At 42.7% G+C, this 12,666-nt stretch overlaps 1 protein-coding gene across 1 annotated transcript in view; it reads left to right on the top strand.

Annotated features, from left to right (window-relative positions):
* MAML3 (mastermind like transcriptional coactivator 3) overlaps window positions 1-12,666 on the top strand; it is a gene marked incomplete at its 3' end in the record, with an annotated part of 249,137 nt that overhangs the window by 5,331 nt on the left and 231,140 nt on the right. The window lies entirely within an intron of this gene.

Here is a 12,666-nt window from a genome sequence, read left to right as displayed (position 1 = left end):
ATACATAAAATGTTATTTAGATCACAGAAATTAGTGACGGAAGTCAAATGACCTATTAGATCATCTTTTCTGCTCCCCTGCCAAAGCGTACTATGCCAATTCAGAATTACTTTAAAGTCAGAGAAAACACGGCTGGCGAATACAGTATTTTCCAATACTGCTTTTTACCCAATTCTGGGCTAATGCACTGCCTCGTGGAAGTTAACGATCGCGTTGCCCCTCTACCTGAGGGAAGGGAGCTGGGCAGGCCAGTCCTTGCAGCTTGCCTTGTGTAGGGACAGAATGACACGCTCAGAATTGATAGAAATCTGGTTATCTCTCTTCCTTGTTGGCAGGTACTCCACCACAGAAAAGTAGTTCTTCCCTCCTCCTCCCCGGTCTCTCATTTTTGTTGAAAAAGGGATCTGGAGCGAAAAGTGTAACTTCTTCATTTGTCTTAGTGATTCATGGATAATGTCATTAATGAAATTGAGTGCCGAAGAATGCTGTCACTCTTGTGAGTAGTTTTTTAAAGCTTACACCTGCAGTATTTAATATGCACCTGTGTGTAAGTTCATAAGCCTGTGCGCACTTCACGTGCTCTGTCTTCTGTATCACTGCTGTTTAACTTACTCTTCAGGTGCTTGGGAGTTGATCAGGTACGCCATGGGAAAGGTCTGTTTCTCTAGCGTTGCAAAGATGAAGCAGAGAGATGTTTTTTTCACACGTTTCTTTTTATTTTCCACAAGAGGTCAAATACTGTAGCCCTTACTCATGCCTGATGACTAAGGAGTATTAAGCATCTTTTCAGTTACTAAGCTATGCCCGACCTTGCTCACACTGGGGTAAAGTCAGTAGGAAATGCAAAACTGGGCTGATACCAGAATTAAATCCCAGGCCAGCAATGCTCCTTCTCTTTCAGATGCATCATAGGAGGAGTCATTGTGTAACCCTTTTATTTCGCTCTTCCTATGAGGGTGGATCTCCGTGTCTTTCTTATTCCACAGCCTCTCCCATTTTTCTTCTGCTTTTCATACCGACTCACGCTTGATGTTCCTGTGTGATTACTGTCCTTTAGGACAAGGAGTTTTTGTGTTGACCTCCTTTTACACAATAGCTTTCAGTTTAGCAAACCGAAAGGAATGGAGAGACTCTTCACTTCAAGCACTACTGGCCTCTAATGACCTTTAGCCGCTCCGAGAGAAAGTGTGTCCCTTTAAAAGATGGTGGGTTGGGTTATGACGAGCCATAGCTGGAACAGGGCAAGTTGTATTTTGACATACGGTGGCCAGGCAGAGTGAAATCTAAGCTTCAGCTTGACCAAATAGCATGTGTTGAAAGCCCTGCCGTGAAGTTCTAGGTATCGTCAAGTTCAGGAAGAACAACTTAGGCTGGAACACGTCCAAAACTAAATTCTGCTAACACAGAGCCAAAAATATTTAACACGTGATCGATCACATTTGGACAACTGGTTGCATGTAGGTTAACCTAAATTTACGGTAAGTTGACCCAAAGCTTAAGGCTTCACAAGTGGTTTAAGCTGGTGTAAACCTGGGCTACCACCGCTGAGGAAGTCTCGTCTTTCATGCTCCTGTCAGTGGCCATGTTTTCTTGCTGCTCCTGTACCTCCACTGCCAGCTGGGTCACCGGGCAGGTAGGGAGGACAGCCGCTTTTCTTCTTTCTGGGTTAGTTTTCAGCTGGGTGAGATCCGTGATTTGTTTGATTGTCCCTCCCGTGGGCAGCAGAGTCTTACAACACCTTAATCCTCTTGTGAAACTTCACCCTTATCCCCGGATAAACACCTGGGACCTATTAGTTAAAACATGCTCACCTGGTAACATACATTTTACCCGAGCTAAGGAACACCTGGCGTCGGCACGCATGGTTCTGTTCCTGAGTGCAGACGCCGAAACAGGAAAGGCTGTAAGTAGCAAAGGAGTCAGAGTTCGTTTATTTATTTTTATTTTTTTACTTAAACGCCATGCATGTATATTTGGTTGCATATTACCCCAGTATGTGTAATTCATGTGAGAGATGTGCTCGGATTAGCAGAGGTTTAAGGCCGGGTCTGACAGCCGGGAACTGCGGTCTGGGGTCTTTCAACTGTATTGTTTAGTGAGTTGAAGAGTGCGGTACAATCTCTGACTGAAGTTACGGATCTCTAATCAGTTCTCCAGTCTGGGGTCTCACAGGCTGTTCAGATAAGCAGCGTACTTGTACATTCGGTGGGAATTTGGGAGTCTGGGCAACGGGAGGTATTTATTTTCCTAGTTCGTCTAAGACGGTGAATCACAAAGTCATATAACTTCGATTACTCTTTTTGCTTCCCCCCTCACGTGCTTCAGTTTCACAATGTTTGTGGCTCAAAAGTCATCATAGGCTGCTGCTGTTTGCTTTTTGAACACTTGAAACCCAGTTTCCCAGGGGTTAAGGGAATACGTCTTTTTAAACTTGCAGTAGTTAACAAGATAGCAGCTGCTGAAATTTTGTGCCTGCAGGAAGGGGTTGAGCTGCCTTCTTTCAAGACTTCCCTCTTTCGCATTGATTTTGTCTGCCACCGCGTACAGTTAAAATCGGCGAGGAGATAACAGTACTTTAATGTTCAGCTGACCCGGCAGAAGTGCGTCCGCCTATAGGAACTCCGTGTTTTCTGTACGTCCGTGTAACTGCGAAGGCTAACGCCGCAGCGCCGTCGGTAGCGCCGATGATGCGTTGCTGTTTGCCCGCTGTCAGTTCCGCGCAACCACAGCGTATGTGGAGTAGGAGAGAGGTTTGGAATTCGGACTTGCAGAATAGCTAAGCTAATAAACAGGAAGAGCAACAGCTCAGGGATTTTCTTTCCCGTATTTCTCCTTTATCGAGGCCGCTTTCTGTAAGGTTTTCATATAGGGCTTTATAGAGCCCTATAAGCTCTCAAGAGTTGTAGCCTGGTGGAGTTGGCGTTTTAACTGGTGGAAGGTGGGGCTGCTGGGCTGTACCGCTTCCCCTCCTCCCTTCTTCACGCTCCTCCCTACAGTGCTTTTAACTACGTGCCGTACAGGAGCATTTCAGGTTTAATAAAGCAATTCAGCTTCATTTTCCGCTGGTCTTTCGGTTCAGACGAGCAGCTGTTAAGGGCTGCGGTGAAGGTGCAGCTCTCCTGCGTCGCCTTTATTGCTGCTTGTGAAAATGCCAGGCCTGTTCAGAAAGTCCTCGGATATCGTGCACCTCGGGAAAGAGCAGAGAATTGGTCCTTAACCTTACTCCGACCCTGGGCGTTATCACAACGAGAAGCCAATCTGCCTATGGATGTGTGTTTATATAAACCAGTACGTGTACATACGCACTGGTCTGTAACCTGCAGTGAAAGACAAAGTAAAAGGATTTACGATCAGTGATCAGTTTTGATAGCGAAAGGGGATGTAGTAGTCCGATAAGTTTAAGAACTGCTCATACGCACCCGTTTTCTGTATATTCGGCCTCTTTCTCTTTCCTTTAGCTGATATCTAATCCACTCTGATGTTTTGGCACTGCTTCATTGTGTTTAATCTAAAGGAGGAAGGGAGGCGGTTATGGCAGATGAGGCGCTGGAGTAGTTCTGGAAAGTATTAGAGTTTTTTAATCCTTTAAGATATTTCCTTACATTAAGGAGGATAGACCGGCACTTAGCCAAAAGAGAAATTGTAGCATTTCCTACCGCTTCTGTTTATGGAGAATATTGTGGTTACAGACTTTCTAGTATTCGAGAAAATGACTTTAAAATACAACTGCTTTAGCTGGCAGTAGTTGTCTTTAGACTGTTAAAAAGATTGTTACGTTTCAGCTGTGAATTTTGCTGCTTTCTCTCTGAAGCTGGTGGCTGTTGTTCTGATTTCTCTGGATTTCTCTGGATTGCATTCCAGTGCATAACTGAGGCAGCGCAGGGAAAACTGTTACTGACATCGAATAACCGATTTATTAATGATGGTTTTGGCAAGCAGTATCTCTATTCATTATACACATTTTTAGTTGTCATTGAAGTAGGTAATGTAGCTTTGAAGACTTTAGCGGACCCGTACAGAAGACTGCAGACTTCTGTAACTGAACGGTGGCCGCATTGTCTGAGCTCCAAATTGGCTGAAGCGTTCTGGCATGTAATCCGTGGCTGGATATGAAGTAATGGTTCAAAATAATCTGTAGGTCCTTCTATTACAGCGCATTTCTGGGCTGAGCTCGCAGTCTTTGCATTCCAGTAACAGCGGAGATACCATGCCGGGGTTGCAGCGCTCTCTTTCTTTTTTTTTTTTTTTTTTTTTTTCTCTAATCTGTGCTAAGTAGTTTGTAGGCTGAAAGTTTATTTAAAGGCTGGATTGCTGCAGTTTTCAAAACACACCTGAGAGAATTTGGCTTTACATTTTTTCCCCCCAGGGGACTTGATTTGGGCTTATTTTTTTCTAACCCGTTTTACTATGTATTCTACGTCATGCCAAAAAAAAAAAAAAGAAAAAAGAAAAAAAAATCAATTTATTTTCTCTTCTCCATTTCATTTACAGCAAAACAAACCAAAAAAACCTTGTTCACACTAGGGCTTGTTGCCCTTCTCAGTAATGTTTTTGTTGCGGGAAGTGCCAGCAGTGGGTAGGGATAATGGAGATTGGTGAATGTAGAATAGCAAAACAAAAATTGATTTTGACCAGTGGCGTTGAAAGCTTCACCTCTCCCTCACCTATTACTGTGATAAAGTGCATGGCAGTCTAGTTACAGCTAGAGAGGGCTTCTGGGAAGTTGACACAGACCATCTTTCTGTATAGTTGCTGCGGATATTTGAATTCAGGTAACACTGTATTTTGCGTTTTCTCATTTTGTGTCAAAATACCAAGTGTCTCGGAAAAGTGATTCCTCAGGAATGGCAAACTTGTCTTTTACTCTCTTTTTACTGTAAAACTTCACGCTACTTCAAGGCAGCGGTAAGGACACATTATGTTTACGTGTCTCTTAAGGAGTTTATCCGAATGAAATATCTGCGTTCTCACGGCACTTTCCGTACAACGCACGAACTTTATTATGCAGGTACTGAGCTACTTAACCTCCTTATGGTCTCTTCACGTGTGGCTGCCTTAGGGTTAGTTAAATGAGGCAGCTGAAGCAAGTTAAGGGTTTGCTGCCCTTAAATGGGGTGGTCTCCTCCTCTTCCCTCCCTGCTGCCGTCCTGTGCTCACACTGGCACGCTGTGGGACGAAGCCAGTGGGAAAATTACCTATCTAGGAGAAAAATGGTGTGTTTTTTTTCTTTTTTGGGGGGAAGGTGAAACTGGGCAGTGTGGTAGTGGGGAAGAAGGAAGGCAGAAGGTACCGTGTCAGCAAAGCTGTGGAATAAGCTCTGCCTGTCCCCTGTGACTATGCCCTCGTCCTCTGCCGGTTCTCTGGTCGGCTCCCGGTTGAAAGCCTGGTAGTTGTGGTGCGTTGCTGTAGTTAATTTGGGAATGAAATACCGAAGTGCTTTATGGAACGCCAGACAGAGCATTGTTGGAAGTGTCTTTGGGAATATTGATATGGTTACTTGTAAGGATGAAGCGGTGATCCAAAGTGTAAAGAAGGCCGAGGAGAATATCTTTTCACCCCAGTTCTGGTCCAAAGGAGACCCCATGCTGGCCACAAGGTGGACTTGTATCAGGTAGGTGACCACCCTCCTTCCTGTGAGGGGAAAAGAAAGTTCTTGCGTTCATAGTTCTTTTGTTTCCGAACTTCCTTCTGAAAATTGATGAACTTTGCTTCTATCTCTCTGATAAAACAAGGAAAAATATGATTTTGCTTGATCTTTATGGTGTGGTAGCTGCATTTTATTTTTTTTTTCATGCTACTCAGATGTGCTTATGCTCATTTTAATTGCACGTGGAATAATAAACTAGGTAAAACGTTTATGAAAGGCCTACCTAAAAGGTATCGCCATTCACGGAATGTGCTACCTTGACTTACATACAGGACTTGAAGTGGTACTCAAGGGAGCTGCTGTGTCCAAGGTTAAGATACTTGCACGTAGCTTTATCTTCCCTCTCTCTGTATCCAACTCTGGGCAATACGATAATAGTTTTTCCTGGACTACATCAATAATAATAAAAAAAAAAATCACAGATGGAGCAACTTCTGCCAACTTTACTTTGTAATATCAGAATTAGTAAAGGTGATGTAAATTAATATTCTGTGACTGGATTTTTCATGAAATTTTACTTTGCTGACTCGTGTAGGTGATTTAATTGATTTTTAAATAAAAGTTAGTGATGGGAGGTTCTGTGGGAATTTGGTTGTTTGTTTGGGGTTGGTTGTTTGTGTGTTTTTTCCTCCTTTCTCAGGTGTTTTATTTCAGAACTAGCTCGCTTGTTAGACTCTGACCTTTTAGCACAACAGGTAAACAACAGTATTAGCAATATTGGTATTTCTAATGCAGTGTGTTCTGTATGTCAAGTTTCACTTGTGGTTACTTGAGAAGACATTGTTTCTGGTTGCAAAATTATTTACTTCCCAAATCTGTGACTTATCTGTTGTAGACAGCGAAGACACGGTGAACATATGTTGTAAGGTCACCATAAAGAGTTTATCAGAACAGATTTGGGCCAGCTGGTTTGCCCGTAAAGGTGGTGGCAGGAGAGAATTATGATGGTCATCTCAAATAACAGCAGAATATGTAACAAATTTTAACCAAAGTACTTCACCTCATTTTTTTTTTTCCCATTTTTAGAATGCGCCTTTTTTTTTTTTTTTTTTTTTAAGGTAAGAGAAGCTTTTCTGAGCTCTTAATCTACAAACTTAAACCTTTGTAAACTTAGGAAGATAACTGAGGCCAGTAAGTGGAAAACAATGATTAAGTGAAATACACAGGGCTCTGTAGAGGAACACAGCATAAACAAAGTCATATAAAATATTTCATATTATTTGGAGGTGCGTTTGTTTTTTGTGTTTATTTTTAAAAATATACAGTTCTTACTTGTCTTAAGATTCAATATTTACGCTAAGAATCAAATGTCTCCTGTTGTGAAGGGAGGAAACTAAATGCCTACAGTTCTGCGAAACTTCTATCAGTGCAATATCAAATACAATATCTTTTTTTTTTTTTTTACTCGATAAGATCCATACAGTCATACACTACCGATTTTATAATGCATGTTGACAGATTTTTTGCAAGAATTCACTTTAGGTAGGATCACTTTCTTGCTTTTGCCTTTGGTTTAACTGGTTGGGGGTTTTGTGGGGTGGGTGTTTTTTTTGCCGTTCTCGTTGGGATTTTGTTTGGTTGGTTGTTTCTGCTTAAAAAAGTAGAATGCCGAGTATAGTTGTCTCCACAGTTGTCCTAGTGGGGATGGTTTAGTAGTCTGAGTGCAGATGAGAAAGTCAAATGTATATGTTATTGCAGTTTATCACAGTGTTTTGGAACTTATTATCTGGATGCTGCCCTCAGAGGTTGTATGTAGCAGCAGTTGCACTTGTGTAGATCATGGTAAGGCTGCCTTCCTAAGGCCATGTAGTAGGTGTTTGTTGGTGTGTTTTTTTTTTTGTTTTTTGTTTTTTTTTTTTTTGTTTTTTTTTAAGAAAAAAAAAATCATGTTTTCAGTTGCCTATATTTTCAAAGCTGTTTTTTCTTAGTGGGAATCTTGGGGAGAAATTTGTCTAAAGTAGTTTACTCGTTTAATCTGAGAATCGGATTTCCCGGTGTCCCCTGCTCTTTTAGGAAGTTCTTGAAAGCATTACAAGGTGAAACTGTAGTACATCTGAATTGCGCATTGTGGTGTGCCGTTTGCGGTCCCTCTCGCAGTAGTGGGAACAGAGAGGAGAAGGAAGATTAGCTACTTTATTACCTTGGGGGGGGGGGGGAATATACTTGTGATGTGCTTAGTATTTGCTTGTGAACATGCGTTGAAGATTTCATCCGCGTTGACTATAGCCTGCCACCATGTAGCCCTGATGGACCAACTGGAAGGTGCCCAGGTGGGCTCAGAAGAACGTTCCTGCCTGCAACTAACAGGAACTTGGTAGGTCTTTCCCCCAGAGTCTCCTCCCAGCTTTCAAGGAGCGCTATCCCTTTCATCCTAGGAGTGGCAGATCAGAAAGTTTGCTTTCTCTGCGCTGTCGGCTCCTTCCAGTTTGGAGAACAGAGGTGCTTGTAGGGAACTCGGCTTTTGCCTGCTTGTGTAGCCAGATCTTGATGCTGGGGCTCGTAACAGGGCCGTACTCGTGGTTGGCAGCAAATAGTGGGCAAATCGATTGGTTTGGGGTTGGGTTTTCTTGCTTTTTCCCAATCTGAAGTGCATCAAAACATGACAGTGTATAATGCTATCTGATTTTTCCGCACTGTTGTTAAATTAGGTGGTGACCTTTTTTGTTGTTGTTGTTTTGTTCAGATTTGAGGAATTCTAAGCACTTTCCAGTGGCATGGATAATGAATTTATATGACAATCGTTCAGCAAACATAAGCCTGCGGACAGCAGCTTTGCTTTTCTTAGTTACCTGTTGCGTGTTCCTTGGAAGTCGCCGACAGACTGCAGCAGTTTACGTGAAAACCGTTGCCCGAGCGGCCTCTTACACATGAGTAACAGATAGATGTGTGTATTTTAAGTCCTTTATGTCCAAATCCTATTTACGCCATTCTAAAGTTGGTTAAGTAAGCGGTGAGTTTTTGTTTTTTTTTTTTTTTTTTCCTCCTGATGGATTAGCATTGTTTAGCTAAAACAAGCTACGCTTCCATACTGTTTTTTCCCTTCTCTGTGTATACATTCACTGCTGATATTTATAAGTTTACAAACTTGATTGCTATGGCGGGTAGAAGGCGATGCCTATTTCTCAAACCAGTGGAACAGCGGGGGAGGTATTTTAGGCACAGTGGTTTAGCGGCTGGCTGCGTTCTTGTTTTCGGATGGGATACAGGGAGAAATGCTGAGGAGCATACCGCAGGCCCTGTATTACTGAACAGCTATGAGAGATTTCCTTTCCCTGAGGTGGTACTGTCTCCGGTTTTTGAAAGGAAGGCAACGAGCTTCTGTCCCCGAGGTCAAACTACACCACCGAACAGCCAGGATTTTCAGAAAGATTTACGGCGTTGATAATGCCGTACGCCCTAGTTGTAATCACGTCCCCGTGTTGGCTGAGCAATGCTGTCTGCGCCACAGTGTGTGAAGCGGGTGGTTGGGGCGGTTAATTGAGTTACATGCTATTAAACGGGTGAGCTTGAAAATTAATGCCGTGTCTCATCAGACCTACTTGGGCCACTGCTGTCTCGGGCGAAAGAACTGAGGTTTGCCATAAGGATGTCTTAAAAACTCTTCCGAGTGCTTTGTAATAGGATTTGTACGATCCCAAAGTTTGCCTTTTGCAGACTTAGAGAGACCATTTGGGTAGTTGACAGAACTAAGTTTTATTTGCAGTATTTCATGTTTCGGTCGCAATACTGAGGTGGCAACATTCCTCGATTAGCAAACGTTCATAATACTGAAATTTCAGTATTATGAAATCTAAAGGGTGGGTTGAAGAAGGATGGAGCCAGGCTCTTTTCATTGGTTCCAAGTGACAGGACGAGGGGCAATGGGCACAAGTTAGAACACAGGAAGTTCCGTTCAAATACACGGAAACAGTTCTTTACGGTGAGGGTGACAGAGCACTGGAACAGGCTGCCCAGGGAGGTTGTGGAGTCCCCTTCCCTGGAGATTTTCAAGACCCGCCTGGATGCAGTCCTGAGAAATGTGCTCTAGGCAATCCTGCTTTAGCAGGAGAGTTGGACTAGATGATCTCTAGAGGTCCCTTCTAACTCTGATAATTCTGTGATTCAGTACGGGACCTTATGTCACAGAGCTGTCCTGCCTCATCTGAGGGGGTGGCAGTAGGACATGCGTAGCTGACCGTGTATTTTCAGCACAACGTTTTACCTCTCTGAGAAGTATCTGCGCTCGGTTCAGGTAACTTGACTTGCCTTCATCACAAGAAGTTTGAGTTTGGCCTTGAGGTAAAGAGGAGGAATGATATGGACACTTAATGTTGCGAGAGCACGGGAAAATCCATGGAGTTTCACACCTAGGATGTAGGATGCACCAGACCGTGAGAAAGACCTTTTTCTTTCTCCTAGGGCTGCAGAACTGAATGGAAGGTCTCATGTGTTTTGGTAATATTAAGTAATAATGTGCTTATTTTCCTCTCTTGTTATTGACAGCTGTGTTTGCATGTATTGCTTCTGTTCCTTTTGTTGTTCTGTAAATATCAATATAAATCAACCCCTTCTTCTTTGTTATGTTGTGAAGAGATTGTTCGTATAATGAGGTATTAAAGGGGTCATTTAACTTCATTTAACTCCTCTTTGGGACACGGGCGTGTATGAAAAGAAACAAAGTAAAAGATATCTGTGGAGGCAGAAGTGGAAGCTTTGTGGTAATATTTAGAGCAAATTTGGGGGGGATCTCGTGGAAAGTTACTGCTGACCCCAATACTTGCACTAAGAATTATGCTAATTCTTGTAATAAACTGAGTTTTGGCAAAAGCACACACACAAAAATACAAGTTCGTTGCTTATATTTGAGACATTTATAAAGGTGATTTTACTCATAACTTTTTCTGTCAGATGTCAGCGCTTCCTGGCTCTGTTTTCCAATACTCCCTGCGTATAGTTTTTATATACGCCGTTCCCTCCCCAAAAGCTAAGCGTCCCCAAATCGGGAGCTACTGGAAACTAATACAGACATTAAAAGCCACGTGTCGAATGCAAGATATTATTCCGAGTTTAGGAGAGATTAAATTCCAAATGATTGTTGAGGTCTGGGCTCTGACCGAAAGGAAGAGGGTAAAGGATTTATGAGCGCAAACCAGACCACTTCTTTTACTTCCAGTGGCGGGGGCCCGTGTCTGTCCTTCAAGGGGAGGAGACCCAAATCTTCAGAATTCTCAGCGTTTGTGTGTGAATGTTATTCCTCTGGGTGGTATAACTGACGTAAAAGCACATAAACACTGTATTTCTAATTCCTCACAGTAGACCCGTGCATACATTTCATATATGCGTCTATATTTATGTGCAGTCACTATATGATTGGTTTCATCCAGCATAGGTGATGTCCACTGAGCGTTCAGTTTTTAGTAAGAAAACATACTTTCACGAGTGCTTTATAATAATAAATATGTCACATTGCTGTAAGACTATCGTCCTTTGTAGCAGAGGCTGTTGCATTAGTTTTTTAAGTATTGGGGAAGAGACGTACAGCCAGTCTTCACAGTTCAGTAGCCTCGCACCGAAATTGCTCATAAGACAGTATAATTCATATAGAGAGAACCTTGCGGTGACTAATGGATTTATTTATGGTAAATGTGTGTTTTGACAACGGGGACCATACTTTTAATTTCCGTTTGTAAGGTAGAAGTTTGAAGAATTGGAGGGCTCTGACACTTCCAGAAAATTATGTGATTGGAAAAAGTCTTCATTTCCTCCAAAATCATTTTTCTGCAAAGACCTTTCATCACCTGGCACTGTTAAGTTAGTTTAATTCCTCCAAAGGAAGTGTGGGGGGAGGGAGGGAGGGACCCACAACACGACTGTTTCTGCGATGGGGTTTTACTGGCTCCTTCAATTTGGTACCCCCTGTTACCAGCGTATGGATTTCTCTCTATAATGGCTCGGTCATATATGGGAGATGAAGTTTCAGAACCAGGCTATATTTAAAAATTTGTGTAGTGTTGGCTTTCTTCTTTCTGGCCGAAACTTTTGTGAGGTAGACCGTTGCTTTTGTGAAAACTGGATTGTGATCTCATCATCTCGCTGAGCAGAACGTGTGGAAACGGAGAAGTGGCAATCTCTTTCCCAGCCGTGGTACGTGAAGCTATTTTCATTTAGTGCGGTGTTAGGAGAAACATATTCTGACCCACGCAGTAATGAAGGCTGCAGGTTTTCTTCAGGACAACAACAACGACGAAGTCTTGACTTTTGGTGGCACATAGCCGCTGACGTGGAAGGGCTAATTCTGCACAGCCTGTCATGGCCTGCAGACCCTGATGGGTAAGAATTGCAGGCTCTTCCATGTGATTGCCTTTTCTCAAGGTGCTGCTGGCTCTGTGGTTTGTTTTTTGAGCAGTGGCACCTGTCTGTATTAGTCTAGAAAATGAGGAAGCACTGGGCAAAGGGCATTAACCTGCTCCTTCGTGCCACCAGGTAAAAAGGAAGGAGAAGGCTGTACTGTTGGCTTGTTGTTCCCCGTTGTCCTGTCGGATCCATCCGAGCACTCCAGTTTGCTGATCAAGCTAGAGATGGGTAATGTGGAGAGGTCTCCGATCAGCGTGTGCTGAGCGCTAGGATGATATACTCACCTCTGCGATTCAAGGGTGTGGGGTTGGTTTTATTCCTGGAGGACAAATAAGAGCATCAAAAAGCTGTTTTCTTCCGTATTTAATATTAAAAGCGCTTACTAGTTCAATACGTTCATATGAGCAAGTATATTAGGTAATTTAAAGAGTCAACCAAAACAATTATATATGCTGAAATTAAGCCTGTTCTTCAAATACAAGTTAAGGGAAGTAAATAAATTACTCTAAATCTTTCACAAAGTTGTTATAGTTGTATAATATCTGGAGCCGATACCCACAATTAAAAAAAAACAACAAACCCAAAACAAACCCAAAAAGTCCTTGGGATTACTACCATGTGCAGGGGGAAACCTTGGTAATAAGCCCTGAGCTCGCACGCCATCCTGGACATAAAAATAGCCACCT

This window comes from Vanellus vanellus (assembly GCF_965231255.1).
Source record: "Vanellus vanellus genome assembly, chromosome: 4".
NCBI classification, from domain to species: Eukaryota; Metazoa; Chordata; class Aves; order Charadriiformes; family Charadriidae; genus Vanellus; species Vanellus vanellus.
This window is presented reverse-complemented; position numbering and strand designations above follow the sequence as displayed.